Source organism: Polypterus senegalus, chromosome 14 (genome assembly GCF_016835505.1).
Source record: "Polypterus senegalus isolate Bchr_013 chromosome 14, ASM1683550v1, whole genome shotgun sequence".
In the NCBI taxonomy this organism is placed as follows: domain Eukaryota; kingdom Metazoa; phylum Chordata; class Cladistia; order Polypteriformes; family Polypteridae; genus Polypterus; species Polypterus senegalus.
In genome coordinates this window covers 89010864-89032587 of record NC_053167.1, presented here as the reverse complement: position 1 = coordinate 89032587, position 21724 = coordinate 89010864, and positions in this window count along the sequence as shown.

The window sequence follows — 21724 nt, the reverse complement described above, 5'->3', positions numbered from 1 at the left end:
GGATTAGCAGATAATTTGGAATCCGTTATATCATTACAGAAGGACTTGGATAGCATACAGGCTTGGGCAGATTTGTGGCAGATGAAATTTAATGTCAGTAAATGTAAAGTATTACACATAGGAAGTAAAAATATTAGGTTTGAATACACAATGGGCGGTCGGAAAATCGAGAGTACACCTTATGAGAAGGATTTAGGAGTCATAGTGGACTCTAAGCTATCAACTTCCAACAGTGTTCAGAAGCCATTAAGAAGGCTAACAGAATGTTAGGTTATATAGCACGATCTGTGGAGTACAAGTCCAAGGAGGTTATGCTCAACCTTTATAATGCACTGGTGAGGCCTCATCTTGAGTACTGTGTGCAGTTTTGGTCTCCAGGCTACAAAAGGACATAGCAGCACTAGAAAAGGTCCAGAGAAGAGCGACTAGGCTGATTCCAGGTCTACAGGGGTTGAATTATGAGGAAAGATTAAAAGAGCTGAGCCTTTACAGTTTAAGCAAAAGAAGATTAAGAGGTGACATGATTGAAGTGTTTAAAATTATGAAGGGAATTAGTACAGTGGATCGAGACTTGTATTTTAAAATGAGCTCATCAAGAACACGGGGACACAGTTGGAAACTTGTTAAGGGTAAATTTCGCACAAACATTAGGAAGTTTTTCTTTACACAAAGAACGATAGACACTTGGAATAAGCTACCAAGTAGTGTGGTAGACAGTAAGACGTTAGGGACTTTCAAAACTCGACTTGATGTTTTCTTGGAGGAAACAAGTGGATAGGACTGGCGAGCTTTGTTGGGCTGAATGGCCTGTTCTCGTCTAGATTGTTCTAATGTTCTAATATCTACAGTATATCTATCTATCTATATATGTATATGTATATCTATATCTATATACTAGTATATACAGTATATATATATATATATATATATATATATATATATATATATATATATATATATATATCTATATATATATATATATATCTCCTTTGGGGTGCAAGCAGCTGTTTCTGGGGTGCCAGAATCCATTGAGGAAGAAAAATTAAAAACATTATTTGTACAAAATCTTAATTTATCTATCCATTCCTAAATAATTAAATGGGCAGGCTATTTAGTATCAGTGCAAGGCGCTGCTTGTTAAAACGGATGACTCTAATCTTACGTGCATTTTTATTTGGTCGACAGAAATATGTTTAGTAGGAATGAAAGTTAAATTTAATCATCATTGCATAAATTTTTCTTCACCATAGAAATTTAAAGACTAAATCCAACTTCCATTCCTACCAAAGATATTTCTGGCGACTAAATAGAACCTACTTATATCCAAATTCGAGCTATTGAGCTGTGCCTGCCTGCCTGAATAAGTCACCCTCGCTTCACTCTTACTTTTTTACCGTTCATTTAATCATGGCTAGTTGCGGAAAAATTATAACATGGAAGGAGGATTACACCGAGTATGGCTTTACCAAAACAATTATTGATGGCGAATAAAGTATCCATTATTCATAAACCTTCAATTGGTGATCTGTTTTCTGCATTAACCTCATATTTTTCATACTTCTTCCCAAACTAAGGGGTTGCGAAGGTAAAATGAATGGGAAGCGCTGATATATATATATTGAATATATTGAAATAGTTTTACTATCAAATAATGCAAACAGTGCTGCACGTGTTTAGCCTAATTCTGGGCTCATCAGGCAGTACACACTCACTGCACCCACTCTCGGAATCGAACCTCAGACGTCAGCGCTAAAGGCGAAGCCTCTCATGTTGCGCTAAGGTGTGTGGTTCGTTTATTTGACAGTATGTAGATCGGGTGTGTATATATTTATATATATATATATATATATATATATATATATATATATATATATATATATATATACATACAGTATATTACTTTTGAGAATGCAACGTATAGTTTTGTCCAGGAGGAAAGCAATGTTGCCTCAAATCAATGGCAACCTTTTGTAGGGTGTGGCCCTGAGACTTATTAATTGTCATCGCGAAGCAGAGCCTTACTGGAAATTTGAGGCATTTCAATTGAAATAGCAGATCAGAGGGTATAACGGTGATGCCAGGAATACATTCAGAGTGTGGCTCTGCTGTTTTTTTGTGTAGCTGCCTTCACACAGCCTCTCCGCTGCTTTATAAATGAACGCCATATAAAGCCATCACCTTGTCAATTGTGTAATGCGTTTTTTGAACAGGTTTGATGCATGGAAGTGATCACTCGTAAATGCGTTCAGTAAGTTCACGTGAGCTGCTCTCTTGTATGATGTTGCAATCTCCACGGTTTAATTTAATGTTAGCTAAGACCCGGTACTTAAAAGTTTCTGGTTGTAATATGACGAAGCAGCGTGAGCTCACTTTTGAGAATGCAAGTATAGTTGTCCAGGAGAAAAGCAATTTTACTTGAAATCAATGGCATCATTTTGTTGGGTCTGTCCCTGAGACTTATTACTTGTCATTGCGCAGCAGCAGAGCCTTACTGGAAATTGGAGGCATCTGAATTGAAATGGGAGATCAGAGGGTATAAAGGGGATGAGGAATACATTGAGTGTGGAGAAACTCTAGAGACAGGGTGTGTATTAACTTGTGGATTTTTCTGTGAGTATTTGGTGGCAGCGTGTGAAGTTGCTTGAAGAGCGGCGTTAGCGGAGCTCAGCTCAGAGCGAAATGAGGTGAATGGGAGGGAGATGATGACGTCACTCCCCACCCGCCTTAACTGTCAATCCCCACAAACAGAGTCTCGAATTTGCATAAGCACAGCCCTTCACCTGCAATTTTAACTTAGTTACAAAGTGATCAAAACTCTCGTTTATATCCTGCGTCCTCTCATTAAACTTGTATCCCGCATTACCCGTGGGCATGACAAGCGCCAGCGGCAGCCTGTCTATGAACTTAATTTAAACTTTAGGTTTACACCATGCTTTGTTTCAGTAGCAGCACTCATGAATATGGTTGTATATGTCAGTCGCTTGCTTCTTATTGTTTCGCTGCCTTCTCAATTATATAATGCATGTTTTCTTCAGTGCTTTTGGAGCTCTTCCTGGTTTTCTACATTACTGCGTTGATAGTCAGTTCACGTGATTACGTGAGAGGCGTGATGATGTCACACGAAACTCCGCCCCCACGGCCATCAGCTCAACTCCATTACAGTATATGGAGAAAAATAGCTTCCAGTTATGACCATTACGCGTAGAATTTCGAAATGAAACCTGCCCAACTTTTGTAAGTAAGCTGTAAGGAATGAGCCTGCCAAATTTCAGCCTTCTACCTAGTTGGAAGTTGGAGAATTAGTGATGAGTCAGTGAGTCAGTCAGTCAGTGAGGGCTTTGCCTTTTATTAGTATAGATATATATTGGCTTGGCTCCCCTGTGCAGGGGCCTCATGTATAACGATAAATGCGTACGCACAGAAAAGTTGCGTAAGAACTTTTCCACATTCAAATCGCGATGTATAAAACCTACACTTGGAGTAAAGCTACGCACTTTTCCATGGTACCTCATACCTTGTCGTGCGCAAGTTCTCCGCTCGGTTTTGCAAACTAGCGGCACCCAGCGTCAAAGCAGTGCTACTGTTCCTGTGTGATTACACCTCATTTTCCTGATGCGGCTTTATAAATACACTGAAACTAACCACATATTGTTTATTAGTGTAATGCATCTGATTGTAATTAACTTGTAACAATATAATGGTCAGGAATAGCCATAGTATAGCAAATACCATAACTGCTTTAGCGTTTTACTCTAACTGCACCTTCTTCTTCTTTCCGCTGCTCCGTTAGGAGTTGCCACAGTGGATCATCTTTTTCCATATTACTCTCACTGCACCACTTGGAGTATTTATATCGCTATATCTGAGTTTGAATCACAGCAGCAGCTGATCGGAAAGAGAATTATTGGTATACGGCATTAAGTACACGCTGTCGGCCACGGCAAAACGTTACAAAGCCTTTCCTGTACAGACCTCGCGGTTCAGAAACAGTTTCATTCCAAGAACCATAAACGCACTCAATCAAGCGCTCCTTGTAGAACTGTTTGTACTTATAAGTACAATTACCTCACTGTAAACTTGCATTACAGTTATAATATTACACAACCTGAGCCACTTTATAAAGAGCGTATTTACATATGATGACGATATCATTTTTAAGATGAAATGCAGCAAAATATGTTTATTATATTTTACAGATTAAACTTTAACTTCATTTAAATAATCTAAATTCTTCACTTCTACTGGCATGAAGGATAGAATAATTAAACATTTACTATGAAGATATTTCAATGTTCCTTTAACGTTTTGAAGAATTGGCGCTCTAAGATTACAGATGGCTTAACGTCTGTTACAGAGCTGATTGTGTGGCGATCCACCATGCATAAGATAACATATTGACATTGGACTTTTCTATGGACATAGAGCCACCCTGAGTACTGCTGCAATAAATAATTTCATGAAGGTGCACACAATCACTGCGCCGTGAAACTCACGTTTAATAGCGTGCTGTAACTCCTATCATCATAAAAATGATATCACGTATACATCTCAGTATTTTAGTTATTCAGAGAGCTGTAATATCACGAATGTAATGAATTCTGTGTCCAGTTGGAGGAAGAGAGCCGGTTTAAGAAGAAAGTAGTGATTCACACACATAGAGCACATAGAAGATCAAATAAAAAACAAAGCATTTAACGTGCTACTTTAATTACGATGTGATTTGAGAAACTGGTTAATTAAACGATTTTACAATGAAGTTTATGATGTTTTACTTTAATAACAAAATAAACTACGTGATTAAAGTGGAAATGTCGAGATTGAAGTTGACATTTGTGCTTTTTCCCCACTGTGTGCCTTTTGTTCTCTGTACCCTAATAAGCTTTCATATGACACTCAGACAGTGGGCTACAACTCGCCTTTTCACGGCGACTTTGATATGTGACTTCTTTTTTATTTCCGGCACTGTGCGATTTTGTGAACGTGAGCTTTCAAGTTTCTCCAACACGCTATGTCACTCGATCAACTTCCTTTTGTTGATTATACCACGGTTTATTTGAACAAATAGTATGTTTTTCCTTTGCCTCCACTTGGTATTCGCTGAAATTCTTATATTTTCCCCGTGCTTTTCCCATTGTCTTTTCACAGAAGGCTGAGCTTAAGGGCGATTTATATTGATTTACATATTCAAAGCAATTCTGGGAGGAGTTGGGCGTTACATAAAGCGCGTGCACGAGTGTTACTTTTCACGCTGATCGGGATTTATGTAGCGGAAAAACGTGGAAGTTGGAGTACAGACAGATTCCTGCATCTGGATTTTTCTGTGCGTAAGCACATTTCAGCTTTATGTAACTTACGCCATGTTATAGTGCGAGTTCTACGCACTGCGTTATACATGAGGCCCCAGGTGCACAGTTTGCGCATGCCTAAGGCCGCCCCTGCAGTACCGTCTCTTTCAAATGTACTAACCTCCAATTCCTTTCCTTCCTTTTCTTTCTCCAAGTAACCGATCACCACACAATCAGCTCTGCAATGGATGTTAATCCATCTGTAAGCTTATAACGCTGATTCTTCAAAACTTTTAAGGAACATTGAAATATCTTCTTAGTACATGTTTAATTATTCTACCCTATGTGTAATTATTCTATCCTTCACACCAGTCCCAGTGAAGCATACAGTGCGAGCGGAGCGGAGCTCCAGATCCTTGCTAGCGTGGCAACACCGTGTCCTTTAATTATTAACAATATAGATTATTTAAATGAAGTTAAAGTTTTATCTGTATAATACAATAAACATATTTTGCTGCATTTCATCTTAAAAATGATATCATCATTATATGTAAATACACGCTTTATAAAGTGGCTCAGGTTGTGCAATATTATAACTGTAGTGCAAGTTTACAGTGAGGTGATTGTACTTATAACTACAGACAGTTCTACAAGGAGCACTTGATGGACTGATTGAGTGCATTTAGAGCTCTTGGGATGAAACTCTTTCTGAACCGTGAGGTCCGTACAGGAAAGGTTTGAAGCGTTTGCTGTGTGAGAAACAGTTCAAATAGGAAGCATGGCTGAGGCAGCATGTGCTTGATGCTGTACACCGATAATTCTCTTTCTGATCAGCTTCTCCGAGTGGTGCAGTGAGAGTATTATGGAAAAAGATGATCCGCTCTGGCAACCCCTAATGGGAGCAGCTGAAAGAAGAAAAAGAAGGTGCAGTGAGAGTCACAACGCTAAATCAGCTATGGTATTTGGAATAGTTTGACCATTCCGTGGACCATTATATTGTTACTGGTTAATTACAATCAGATGCATTAAACTAATAAACATTATGTGGTTAATTTCAGTGTATTTATAAAGCTGCATCAGGAAAAGAAAGGATAACCACACAGGAACAGTAGTACTGCTTTGACGCTGGGTGCCGCCAGTCTGCAAAACCGAGTGGAGAACTTGTGTATGACAGGGTATGAGGTGCCATGGAAATGTGCGTGGCTTTACGTCAAGTTTAGGTTTTAAACATCGCGATTTGAACGTGGAAACGTTGTTACACAAAACTTCTTTGTGTATGCACTGTTTATACATGAGGCCCCAGGAAGCCCTCTAAAAGCCATATGGCAGCTCTGAAAGAATCAGCTGTTAAGCTGAGAACAAACGTACACAAAATTATGAAGAGCTTAATGAATTTTTGCTTTCTTGAAGAAACTGTAAAACTAAAATTAAGTTCTTAGGGTCTGATGAGACCAATGCTACACTTTACCACATGATCATCAAGCATGATGGAAACAGATTGTGAATACAGAAGGTCCAATTGTTTCTAAGTTGATTGTTGTGTTATAAATTGTGCCACTAAACCACTTTTTAAAAAAAAAAAAATATTGTTACATTAGGACTTTTTTTACATTTTAATTAATTTTCTGTTTTATCTTGTGATTGTTTGATTATCTTGATTATCTGTACCACAAATTTAGAACTGATTTAAGAATGAAACTGTCAAAATGAAATTATTTTTCATCACTTTTAGTTTCCTCAATTACTTCTGGTGTAAATAAAAACGTTTGAAATTGCATTTTAAGTACCTTCAATGTTTTAGTAGTCAAATAGCACAGACCTTTTAATTGTGTATTAGATGTACTCTCATGTGTCCCTATACTTTATTTGCCTAAAGAAAACATAGAAATTGATTTTTATATGTCATCCTTTGATGTTTATTAGGTCATCCAGTTTTTTTTTTATTTCATTCGCCTGAAAGATGTTTCATTGCAACCCTGTTCTAATTACAGATCCCTAAATAAAATCATTATTAACAGAAACCTCTGTCTCTTTGTCATCTACCTTTTTACTAGTCAAAGCTTAGACAGGTATTAGATTAGATTTAGGAATTGCTCTTAACCTAAGTTGAATAAGAGTAGCAGCTCTAATAAGTATTACATACTGCAACTGATATTATGACTATGTTGTAATACAGTATGTTATGAACATCCTAACACAATCTATTAGTAAATTAAAAATGAGTTGTACATGTACATTATGCTTTGTTGTGTCTAATAAGCTGCAATTCATTTACTAAATTTGAGAAATGTACAATAAATTTACTATCCTTTCAATATTTTCTTAAGACATTAAATTTCAAAAATGTTGTTGTAATGGATAGCATGTAGGGACTGGCATCCCGGCCAGGGCTGAACAGGGATCCTTACTTGGCCATACGGCCACTACGACGGAAGGACCGGTTAAGATGAGCATTGCTGACTCTTCTCTCCCCCAATATATTATTATGGCAGCCTTCCTGGATTAGGATTCCCACATGGAGCTCTGCAGGGCATGCTGGAACCTGTAGTCCCGTGGGGCAGACCTGTTGGGTTTCGTTGGGGCTGCCAGAGGGTGCTGAAGGGATTCACTTTACTTTTTAGGACTCCTGATTGACCCAGAAGTACTTCCATCAGGTTTATGTGCTAGCACTAGAAGTACTCTCAAGTCCAAGAGACTGCTTGACCACATCAAGGCAAGTTGGGTGTGGAGGACAAACAAAGCTTGCCTGGAAGGTGCAGAGCTGAAGATAAGAGAAAGAGAGGAATTACATTGCACTTTTTGAGTTTTTTCAGAAAAGTTTTTTGTAATATATTTGTATTATTATTAATAAACCTTTTATTTATATTGGGGCTTGGATCTGTGAGGTTGTGCCTGAGGCCTGGAGTGATGCAACGCCTCCTACTGGTCACACTGTTTAGTTAATTTTTCTTCCTAAAAAGACTTCAGGGACATTTAAGGGAACTTCTGAATTTCAGGATGTATATTAAAGCCTGACATTTTACTTTACATCATCTTCTAAATGAAGAATTTTAGAGCTCTCACTACCAGATGATATGTAAGTTGTCACATCTGATATAGGAGTTGGACCAGAAACAAGTTCTGTTTCATATTTCATAAAAAAAAAATGTAAGGCACACAATGTACTGTTCATTTGGATTATTTGATATGGAAATGAGAAGACAAATATACTCCTATAGTCTCTTTCACTAGACTAAATAGAAATGTTTACAAGATGGTTGGTCTGATTAAACAGAGTAGGCAGATCAGGATAACCTAAGTCAGGATCAAGAGAAATGACCGAGTCAAATGTAAGCAAAGGTCAAAACCGGAAATCAAAGAGAGATATCAAAACCAATAAGGCAGCATGTGGTAAAATACTCCTATAGTCTCTTTCACTAGACTAAATAGAAATGTTTACAAGATGGTTGGTCTGATTAAACAGAGTAGGCAGATCAGGATAACCTAAGTCAGGATCAAGAGAAATGACCGAGTCAAATGTAAGCAAAGGTCAAAACCGGAAATCAAAAGAGAGATATCAAAACCAAATCGTAAACCAAAAAATCAGAGTCAAAATGCAGAGCTTTGTTTCAATAACCAGAAATCAGATTATCAAGGAAAATAAGTTGCTAGGTTTGGTCCAGCCTTTGTTCACATGGAAACAAGCAATGCAAAAGCCTCCAAGTAACAGCTCCCATTGTCAATCTAAACTGGTGTTGGAAAATACAGAAAAATATAATAGACTTTAAAGCTGAAGCGCTAAGCTCTAATATTCTGAATACCATATATACTCACGTATAAGTTGGGTCTTGAAACCCAAATAATCGATTGAAAAATCAGACCTCGACTTAGAAGCCCATTCAAAAATGTTTTATTTACATCTTCTTGCCTCCTACAATCTCGCATCAGTTTCTCAGACACATCGAGTTTTGCTGCAGCAGCGCAGTTACCAATTTCTTTTGCTGCTTCAACAACATTTAATTTAAAACCAACTTCATATTTTCCTCTGATCGAATGCTTCATCATAGATAAGGGATACTCTTACAATAAAGGTGTATGAGGGTGTGAGATACAAAAACACAAATCAGTGCAAACGTTGCTTCGTAATAGTTCGGGTATTACCATGTGGTCACATAGGTACAATAGAGAGAGAGAGGGGTTAGGAGCATGCGCTGATACAGCACATTGCCGTATCCACATATAAAAGAAAGTCCGTGTGCTCTGTGGTTACTCTCTCAGGTGGCCGTTAGCATATCATAATCCCTTGAACCAATTGCATGAGTTTTCCGCATTCGACGTATACGAGCAACATTATAAAATACCAGAAATTATACTGTAAAAGCAAGTCCCGACTTATCCACGGGAGAACTTATCCAGAGTATATACAGTATTGTTCTGTGATCCAAAACGTGTTTTTTACAAGAGCAGATTAGCTTACCCGTGAAGTTCTTCCAAATGCTTCCTCTTGTTTAATTGTGTGCTTTATTATAATGACTTTGCACAGCACTGCCAATCATTTATTGTCTCAGGGAAAGCGGTAGTTTATGCTGTGCAAGAGAGTAGCACAGTCAGGAAGAGAGGAGCAAACTAGTTAGTTATCTATAATAATAAAAGGCAAAGCCCTCACTCACTCACTCACTCACTCACTCACTCACTCACTCACTCACTCACTCACTCACTCACTCCTCATCACTAATTCTCCAACTTCCCGTGTGGGTAGAAGGCTGAAATTTGGCAGGCTTATTCCTTACAGCTTACTTACAAAAAGTTAAGCAGGTTTCATTTCGAAATTCTACGTAACGGTCATACTTGATTCGATAGCGATCGACAAAGTCCATACATGTTGAATTTTCTTATTTATAGCCCCATCTTCCACGAAATTTGGTAGGCGGCTTCCCTCGCTAACCGAAACTGATGTATGCACTTATTTGATGGTATGGCGCCACTGTCGGCCGCCATATTGACCTTTCCAATGACACTAATTCTCAACATCCCGTGAAGGTAGAAGGCTGACCCCATCTTCACGAAATTTGGTGGCGGTTTCCCTCGCTAACGAAACTGATGCGATACTTATTTTGGTGGTATGATGCCACTGTCAGCCACCATATTGAACTTTCAACGTCACTAATTCTCCAACTCCCGTGTAGGTAGAAGGCTGAAATTTGGCAGGCTCATTCCTTACAGCTTACTTACAAAAGTTAAGCAGGTTTCATTTTGAAATTCTACGTGTAGCGGTCATAACAGTTGACAAGCGTTCACCATGTTGAACTTTCTTATTTATGGCCCCATCTTCACGAAATTTGGTAGGTGGTTTCCCTGCCTAACAAAACCGATGTAGTACTTATTTAAGTGGTATGACGCCACTGTCGGCCGCCATATTGAACTTTCCAATGTCACTAATTCTCCAACTTCCCGTGTAGGTAGAAGGCTGAAATTTGGCAGGCTCATTCCTTACAGCTTACTTACAAAAGTTAAGCAGGTTTCATTTTGAAATTCAACACGTAGCGGTCATAGCGATTCGACAAGCGTCCACCATGGTGAACTTTCTTATTTATGGCCCCATCTTCACGAAATTTGGTGGCGGCTTCCCTGCGCTAACGAAACCAATGTACGTACTTATTTGGTGGTATGATGCCACTGTCGGGCACCATATTGAACTTTTCAATGGCCTTTGTTACTTATCTTCAAGAAATTTGAGTACGCAGGTTCCCAAGCGCTAACTAAATCCTACTTAGGTACATATATCGTCCATAGCCTGCAGCTCAGTCACCGTGTGAGGCGGGTCCCCATCTTCACGCCTCCCCGTTGTTGGCTACCTGCCTCTATAAGGCAGTCCGTCGCTCCGGTCTCTACATTCCCTTCCTTGCTTCGCCCGGGATTCCGTCTCCCTGTTGGTAACTGGAGCGTTTTATTTAATCCACGGCTTCTCTGCTGTTTTATTGTTCGTTTATTACGATTATAGTTATTGTGTAGGTATTTTAGACTTACTTTACATTGTTCAGGTACCCATTTCCTTTATCATTCCAACCGTAATCCCATTAACATGTCTATCGAGGTGATCACCATCGATCAAAGAACTGTCACTTACCGAGTGGTTTCCATGCCCGGAGATGGCACCTGCCTTTTCCATTCTCTTTGTTACATATTGCCATATCAGGCTCACTCTTGATATCCGGAGGAACATTGTGTCTTATGTATTGAATGACTGGGACAGGTTCAAGGTGTGGACTGATGACGGTACAGGAGATAATTATACTACACAGGAGCACTAGAAGAGTGAAATGCTTAAGCCCTTCACCTATGGTTCTGCATGTGAGTTGATGGCTGCAGCTGAATTGTTAGGTTGTAAACTTTCAAGTGTACGAAATGGCCAAATATTTTACACCTATGGACAACTGCCAATGCCTCTTAAACATCTTAGATTCACAGGTGACAATTTGAGTAGTGGACACTTTGATGTTTATGAATGTTTAAACTCTCAAAAGCTGGATGTGAAGTTATCGATGAAACCAGTTGTATGTTTACAATGCTTGACAGATGCCAAATGTCACTTCAACACAACAAGTCCTACAAATATTAACGTAATTGAAACAAACCATGAACCTCAAACCGATTATGACAGCAGCAATCCAAGCTGTGAGATTTGAAACAAGATTACTGTTCACATGGCCAACTGTACGTTGCATGCTCAAGAGTAAGCTCAGCGCACAGCTTGGTCATATTACAACCGGAGGGCCGTACTGACAATGTGGTATACAAAGAGATCCTTAACAAATAATTATTGGTATATTTTACCTCAGTTTAAAAAGGTTTAATTTTCTTCTTAATAAAAATTTTAAGGCAGTACTTTGCCGCTGCAAAGTGCGGGTATTTTGCTAGTTACAAATAAAAGGCTTGTCCAAACATGATAAAAGTTGACACTAAAAGAAGAGTATTACGGGATGATCTTATTGGCACTTGTGAAGAGTGGCAATGTTAGATCCACTATGAAACAAGATGGAGACACTGTAAAAAACAACTAAAGTCAGATACAGTAGAAAGGAATTCTGTGAGGATCTAGGTGTGACAGAACTTGAAGGTTATAAAGACTTTGACGAAAAGGGACATATTCAGTGATCTCAAGATGGGGCTCCTGCCATGACAGGAGGTGAAAGAGGAACTATGGGATTGAAAAAGGTTCCTCTTACCAATAAATGATCCACCTGTGTGCCAGTGTGACAGAAAGCTATGCTAAAGTCATTGACATAATGTTGACTTTTATCTATTTTCTCCTTGCATCAGCATTGTTTACTAATGCAAGTAATTTAGCCAACAAAGATAGGTAGGCAAAGGGAAGGTTTTGTAGGATGTTTGGAAGATTTGAGACAAAGTAAAAGTTTTCTTATCTCAACCAAGGGATCAATAGCTAACTCAATTTACAAGATGAATGGAAATTTGATATTGCTGCTTTTTGGTAGACATTAACACACACCATAATAAAACTGATTTAAGACTTTAAGGAAAATATAATTCAGCATATAATCTGACAACAGCTGTTCACTTAAGGTATAGTAAAATGAGACTCCACACAACAACAACACAGCAAATTCAGGAAGAAAGACAGAGAAATGTTTCTCTTCATACTGATTTTGTGCAGAAATTGATTGTAAACTTCCAGGATTATTTTGACAGCTTCTACCCATGCGTCTGGCTGGATCTTAAAATAAAGGAGTTACTCTTCAACAAAAAACAAACATCCTCCATCATAGTTAACAGCCAGAATGTGAACTATTGGCCAAAACTTTACCTAATATTTAACAAAAATAAAAATGATACACATAAATTGCTGCAGGACTACAAGAGACAGCACTGGGTGATGTATTTGGTAATGTTAAAAAGATATCTCTCTATTATAAAAAAAAATCTTGGAAGGCTTGGAAGGAGACAAGACGTGATTTTCTCGGAGACACTTTAACGTCTCGCGAGACAAGGCAGTGAGACAAAAGGACAGCTGCTGTACAGTCTTTTAAATGTTTGAAGCAACGCGAGCAGCAGAGACGCAAAAGTGGCTAAGGTGTAATGCGCCCCAGGGCGTAGGGGGTGGGCGAGCGAGCGAAGCTAGCAGTGGGCTAAGCCACCTAGTTTAATATAATTCAAAGTAGATTAAAATTGCTATGAATCCCAACTCTCTATTGGAATTAAAGACAATAAGCAACATTGCTTCACCATATTATGGACTTAAATAAATGTTTACTGACAAAAAACAATAAAACTTACAAATTACTTTTAATCACTCAAGCATGGTGTACTCCATCTTTGTTTTTCCTCTACCATATACAGCAATTAGCAAAAGTAACATAGCATGCATTTCATTCTGTTTTCTCCCAGCTTAGATACATCAATTAGTGTGTTTTTTGTTTGTTTTTTTTTTTTGTTTAATTTCATCAGGATTTTTCTTATTGTGCTTGCACATACAATACCATAGAAATTGTGTAATGTTTAGTGTTAATTGGTATTGTGACACTTGTGGCCACATGAAAGTGGCCAATGGTGCTGGCTCTTTCAAACATCCATCCATCCATCCATCCATCCTCTTCCGCTTATCCGAGGTCGGGTCGGGGGTAGCAGCAAGCAGAGAGGCCCAGACTTCCCTCTCCCGGCCACTTCTTCCAGCTCTTCGGGAGAATCCCAAAGGCGTTCCCAGGCCAGCCGGAGACATAGTCCCTCCAGCGTGTCCTGGGTCTTCCCGGGGCCTCCTCCCGGTTGGGCGTGCCGGAACACCTCACCAGGGAGGCGTCCAGGAGGCATCCTGATCAGATGCCGAGCCACCTCATCTGACTCCTCTCGATGCGGAGGAGCAGCGGCTCTACTCTGAGCCCCTCCCGGATGACTGAGCTTCTCACCCTATCTTTAAGGGAAAGCCCAGACACCCTGCGGAGGAAACTCATTTCAGCGCTTGTATTAGCGATCTCGTTCTTTGGTCACTACCCATAGCTCATGACCATAGGTGAGGGTAGGAGTAGATCGACTGGTAAATTGAGAGCTTTGCCTTACGGCTCAGCTCCTTTTCACCACGACAGACCGATGCAGAGCCGCATCACTGCGGATGCCGCACCGATCCGCCTGTCATCTCACACTCCATTCTTCCCTCACTCGTGAACAAGACCCGAGATACTTGAACTCCTCCACTTGGGGCAGGATCTCTCCCCAACCCTGAGAGGGCACTCCACCCTTTTCGGCTGAGGACCATGCTCTGGATTTGGAGGTGCTGATTCTCATCCCAGCCGCTTCACACTCAGCTGCGAACCGATCCAGAGAGCTGAAGATCACGGCCTGATGAAGCAAACAGGACAACATCATCTGCAAAAGCAGTGACCCAATCCTGAGTCCACCAAACGGACCCCTTCAACACCCTGGCTGCCCTAGAAATTCTGTCCATAAAGTTATGAACAGAATGGTGACAAAGGGCAGCCCTGGCGAGTCCAACTCTCACTGGAAACGGGCTCGACTTACTGCGGCAATGCGGACCAAGCTCTGACACGGTTGTACAGGGACCGAACAGCTCTTATCAGGGGTCCGGTACCCCATACTCCCGAGCACCCCACAGGATTCCCGAGGGACACGGTCGAATGCCTTTTCCAAGTCCACAAAACACATGTAGACTGGTGGGCAAACTCCCATGCACCCTCAGGACTCTGCTAAGGGTGAAGAGCTGGTCCACTGTTCCGACCAGGACGAAAACCACACTGTTCCTCCTGAATCCGAGGTTGACTATCCGGCGGACCCTCCTCTCCAGAACCCCGAATAGACTTTTCCAGGGAGGCTGAGGTGTGATCCCTCTATAGTTGGAACACACCCTCCGGTCCCCTTTTAAAGAGGGGACCACCACCCGTCTGCCAATCCAGAGGCACTGTCCCGATGTCCATGCGATGTTGCAGAGGCGTGTCAACCAAGACAGTCCTACAACATCCAGAGCCTTAAGGAACTCGGTATCTCATCCACCCGGGGCCCTGCCACCAAGGAGTTTTTGACCACCTCGGTGACTTCAGTCCCAGAGATGGGAGAGCCCACCTCAGAGTCCCCAGGCTCTGCTTCCTCGTGGAAGGCATGTTAGTGGGATTGAGGAGGTCTTGAAGTACTCCCCCACCGACCCAGCGTCAGTGAGGTCAGCAGCGCACCATCCCACCATATACGGTGTTGACACTGCACTGCTTCCCCTCCTGAGGCGCGGACGGTGGACCAGAATCTCCTCGAAGCCGTCCAAAGTGTTCTCCATGGCCTCTCAAACTCCTCCCATGCCCGAGTTTTGCCTCAGCAACAACGAAGCCGTTCGCTTGGCCTGCGGTACCTATCAGCTGCCTCCAGAGACCCACAGGACAAAAAGTCCTATAGGACTCCTTCTTCAGCTTGCGGCATCCCTCACGCCGGTGTCCACCAGCGGGTTGGGGATTGCCGCCCGACAGGCACCGACCACCTTGCGGCCACAGCTCCGGTCAGCCGCCTCAACAATAGAGGCACGGAACATGGCCCATTGGACTCAATGTCCCCACCTCCCTCGGGGCGTGGTTGAAGTTCTGCGGAGGTGGGAGTTGAAGCTACTTCTGACAGGGGACTCTGCCAGCCGTTCCCAGCAGACCCTCACAACACGTTTGGGCCTACCAGGTCTGACCGGCATCTTCCCCACCATGAAGCCAACTCACCACCAGGTGGTGATCAGTTGACAGCTCCGCCCCTCTCTTCACCCGAGTGTCCAAGACATATGGCGCAAGTCCGGCGACACACCACAAAGTCGATCATCGAACTGAGGCCTAGGGTGTCCTGGTGCCAAGTGCACATATGAACACCCTTATGCTTGAACATGGTGTTCGTTATGGACAATCCGTGGCGAGCACAGAAGTCCAATAACAAAACACCGCTTGGGTTCAGATCGGGGGGCCATTCCTCCCAATCACGCCCTTCCAGGTCTCACTGTCATTGCCCGTGAGCATTGAAGTCTCCCAGCAAAACGAGGGAATCCCAGAAGGTATGCCCTCTAGCACCCCTCAGAGACTCCAAAAGGGTGGATACTCCAAACTGCTGTTGGCATACGCACAAACAACAGTCAGGACCCTTCCCCACCCGAAGGCGGAGGAGGCCACCCTCGTCCACGGGGTAAACCCCAATGCACAGGCTCCGAGTGGGGGGCAATAAGTATGCCCACACCTGCTCGGCGCCTCTCACCGGGGGCAACTCCAGAGTGGTAGAGAGTCCAGCCCCTCTCAAGGAGATTGGTTCCAGAGTCCAAGCTGTGCGTCGAGGTGAGTCCGACTATATCTAGCCGGAACCTCTCGACCTCGCGCACTAGCTCAGGCTCCTTCCCCTTCAGAGAGGTGACATTCCACGTCCCAAGAGCCAGTTTCTGTAGCGAGGATCAGACCGCCAAGGTCCCGCCTCGCCACCACCCAACTCACACTGCACCCAACCTCCTTGGCCCCTCCCATAGGTGGTGAGCCCATGGGAGGAGGACCCACGTTACCTCTTGGGCTGTGCCCGGCGAGCCCATGGGTGCAGGCCCGGCCACCAGGCGCTCGCCATCGAGCCCCACCTCCAGGCCTGGCTCCAGAGGGGGGCCCCGGTGACCCGCGTCCGGGCAAGGGAAAGCATCGTCCACAGTTTTATTCTTCATTGGAGGTGTTGAACCTCTTTGTCTCATCCCTCACCTAGGACCAGTTTGCCTTGGGTGGCCCTACCAGGGCATAAAGCCCCGGACAACATAGCTCCTAGGATCATTGGGACCGCAAACCCCTCCACCACGATAAGGTGGCGGCTCAAGGAGGGCTCTTTCAAACATCTAAGGTTTTAATTTGAAATACAGTGTAATCAATACAATTCCGATTTATGATCACTTGTACAGACTATAACAAAATTCTTACTTGCATACATGACCAACACATACCACTTTGTGGTGCTATGAATCACTACATAGTTATGTAAATGTAAAATATTATAGCACATAATACAAAATGCCAAAAATAGATTAGGCCTTGGCCTGTGTGGCCATAGATCCTGCAAAATGTAAACTTTTTAAAATTGTTTAATAGTATAACATTTCAGTAAAGTTCGGGCATTTCTGATCCTGTTCACAAAAAATATGCTTTACTCAATCCTGTAATATCCCTAAAATGTGTAGTGAAGAATTATAACCTTCATGCAGTGAAACTCACTCTTGAAAATTTAGGTTGCTCAATGGCACTTGCGTTGTCTACTGCATCTCCCATTATAATGTGCAATCAATTTAATAAGTGTGCTGACCACTAATTGGCTTTAGTAATTTACAGGCTAAAAAACCCCAATCATAGAAAACATTAAAGCTTTATTGTTTGCAGTGTGCACCGGTAGCAACACAGTACAAGTATCCAAAGTGCAGGACCTTTGCTGGAAATAACCATATAATGTCATCTTTCTTTACTGGTTTTCTGACCTGTGCATTCTGCAGTGGGCATTGCACTTTGATATTAAACTATCAGGAACATTTTCATAACACACACAACATGTCACAACCAGCTAGTTCTTTATAGAATAGGCTTGTTCAAGATGAAAATTAGACTGTCATAAAGGTAGAAACTGTTATGCCACATTGAGATGCAAGCGGCAGGCACAGAGTATCAGAGAGAAATTTACTTGGAAGAACAATTCACAGAAAACACCTGTCAAAGATTATTTTTAGCTTGATTGTTTTAGCTTTAAAGGGAAAAATAAAAGTCATGGTAGAAAAACACACAGTATCAAAAGGAAAGATGGTACATTCTCTTACAGACGATGTTTTCCCTTAAGTATAAATACAATTTGTTTCTTTCTTTGTATAATGCATTTCTCTATACAATCCTCTGCAGTACATAGCCAGTCTAAGCCATGAATGAATGCTCTTGCGCTTCAGTATCCTTGTCAAGCCTAATCAACAAATGATAAAGGAACATTTAAGTAGAAGTCAAGAGAATTATTTAATTTTACATGAAGCAGTAGAAAATGGTGGACTGCTATGCAAATTACCTTTGGGCTTATTGTATTGATGTAATCTTCTCAAAATGCAAACATCTACGTTTGTCAAGCTTTGAATGTTTCATTTTATATATACACCAAAATGACAAATCATTTTAGTTGCCAGTAAAATCATGCAGTGTCTAAACAAGGAAGAGGAGGAAGAGGAGATTCCGAGCATACGCTGATTACAGTGCGTTGTCACATCCCACCACATGGCGAACCACCCGAATTGAGATCCAAGTGCAGCCATGCAATGGGTGACACCTCAGCACCACACTGAACAGCGTGAGGTTTTTAACAGTGACTGGAGTGCCATTCCTGCCAAATACCTCAATATTCTTCCTGTAAATTGGAGGACCCGCTTGCAGGCTGTTTAAAGATTAACATCATACCCAGAATGAAACAATTGCCAGAATGAAGTTAAGGGCCTTGCTCAGGGGCCCAACGGAGTGGAGTCCCTTCTGGCATTTATGGGATTCGAACTGGAAACCTTCCGATTGCCAGCAAGGCTAGCGTGTATGTGTTTTTAAAGACACGTAAGCTGCATGCTATTTTGCTTTAACGTCACTTCAAGCTTTAATAAAGGTCAGAACAACTGAATCAACTATTGTTAAAGAAAGAAAGAAAGAAAGAAAGAAAGAAAGAAAGAAAGAAAGAAGTGCAATATATAAGCAGAAGAAATTTGTGCCATTGGAAAAATAAACTGAAGGTGATAAACACACAGATAAACTGAAAAGAAAAACAAATTCAGAATAGGCTCAGTTAGAACGTTAACCTCCCTCTGGAATATTATATTTTGTTAAAAAAGCAAGATATTTTCATTCTCAAAAGCTGCCTCTCTCTTGGTTTTTCTCTGTTCTATATGATGGACACATAGATACATTAAATGCAAAATACAATAAGAATTTGTTTAATCATATATGTTGAAAAAAAGATACACCAATGAAAACCCATGTTCTCCTCCTTTTCATGCTTTTAAATAAGCCATATGCAGTAGACTTGTAATTAAAGCTCATTTCCCTTAGTGCTTGAATGTCATTTTGACAAGATTCATAATGCATCTTTAGTTTTTGATTTTTTTTTTTTTGCCAAAGATTGAAAAAATAAACATGTTTTTCAATAGACCAATACCTGATCTGTATAAATTGATTCATGAGACACTGAAACAGTTTCATATTTTTATTACATAACTGTACTTTCTAAATTGCATTCAAATGAATCACTTTTAGAGTTAGTAACATCTTATGTTCAGAGGAACAAATGAGCAGCCAGGCCCAGAGAAGTGGCACAGGCAGAAGTGCTGTCATGTGTACAGAGAGTATGACCTACCTCATGGGCGTTGGTTGACATGAATGAATCCCATCACTTTCCTCCCCTTTCCCTGGAGGAGTTGCACTGGAACTCAAGAAGTTCTTGGTAAGCCAGCCTAAAATTGTATTTATTTTTAAAATCTTCTTGAATAGTAGTAATCTTCAGGCCCTTTTTCAACCATCCAGTAAATCTATTACTTTTGTTTAAAAGGTATCAAATTAATCTCTTTAGCGATTCACAGTAATTTTTTATGTAGGAGTGATGACTCACTGGTTAATGGGGTGACTGCCAGAGTTTGGAGCAACTTGAAATTTGTGCAGATTATGTTGTGGTTAGACACACTATGTGATAATGGCAGGAACATTTATAGTTTAGCCTAAAGCTGCACAGAAAAGTTTACTTGTTCCACTTTGTTGTTGACCTTGAGCTGCACACCTAACAGTGTCTGCGGTATAATTGTCTGTCTGGACATGCACTGTGATCACAGCATAGAAGTATTGCTTCACATGAACCGTATTTATTGTTTCCTAAGTATACGTTTTAATATGGCTCACTAGGTGTGTGGCCTTATTTGTAAAACTCACCACATACCTTTGGTTGAGACTCAGGAACTGAATGCATGCCAGGATGTCGCCTTATGCAACATTTTGTTTTATATGGATCCAATTTAACAGAAATAAAACTTAAGGCAGTGGAGTAAGAGTAGGCGTTTGAAAACTCTGTTAAAAAAACAGCCAGTATGAGAATATTGAAAATATGCAGATATAGCCACTGTGGCTATAGACTCATTGCAACCAGTTTCACAGATCAGTGAGTTACTCGAAGGCCAGGTTTATACTTTATGCGACGTGACGTTTGATACAGAGGGCGCTACTGCTATATAAGCGTTTTACTGTTGATACTGGTGCGCGTACTTTACGTAGATCTGGAAGATTCCACCAGGTTCCAGTGCAAATAATCATCACGGTGAGAAAACACTTAGCTTTGCTGTGTTGTGAATTGCCTGAAACATCCATTAAATTCTGAGGACTCCTTACCACAATATCTCTGAAAAGGATGTTTAGTGATAGCATCCATCAATTCGGGGATGTGCCCATTCCAGCAAGCATCGGGCGCGAGAAAGAAACAAAATCCCTGGATGGGGCATCAGCTTATTGCAAGGTGAACACAAGCATACACATACACTAGTGTCATTTTAGCGTCACCAAATCCCCAAAACTTTATGTCTTTGGAAGGAAACCGAAGCACACTGCGAAAACCCACCAGGAAAACATGCAAACTCCAGGCAGGGAATACAAAGGATGCGACTCCATGCAAGGCAGCAGCACTACCCCTCCACAACTGTGCCACTACAACAGGTGTAACTATTATCAGTATTCATTATTTAAATGAAGTTAAGGACTTATCTGTCATAATGCATTTCATCATGAAAATGATATCAAGTATAAATCTAAGTATTCTAAATGTACAGAGAGCTGGAATATTATAAATGTAATGTGTTCTGTGTGTGGTAAATGCTGTTGTCAATTCAAGAGGAAACCTCAGAAGCACATAGCGATTAACAACTGGGTCAGTTTTAAAATGACGTTTACAACGGTCTACTTTAATGATAAAGTAAACTACAAGTTTAAAGTGGACATTTCGAGATTAAAGCCAAAATTTCCACTTTAATCACAGAATAGACCTTTTCACCATGCCTTTAATTTTTTTCTCTGTGGCTCAAATACGCTGTCGTACATTCTGTTGTGAAGGTGCAAAAAAAAAAAAAAAAAAAAAAAAGATGGCACAAGATGGTATGTGAGACTTTTAAAATGTATTGTGTCATTACGTTGGGGAATATGCGACGCTTGAATATAAAAGCACCACAAATTCATTTGTATCAGCATTTTAGTTCACCACATCGAACCATTCATCAAACACCAAAGCACGCACATCGATTCCAGAGGATCCACATAGCAGTTTTCTGTCACATGTAAATAGTAACCAAAGACTCTGATATCATATTCCCCCCGTCCCAACTTTTTGCAGGTACTGCAACTTGTGCACACGTCGCTTTAATTTCTGAGGACGTGCTCAGAGGATGCGTCAAATGAACGCTGGGAACATGTGGC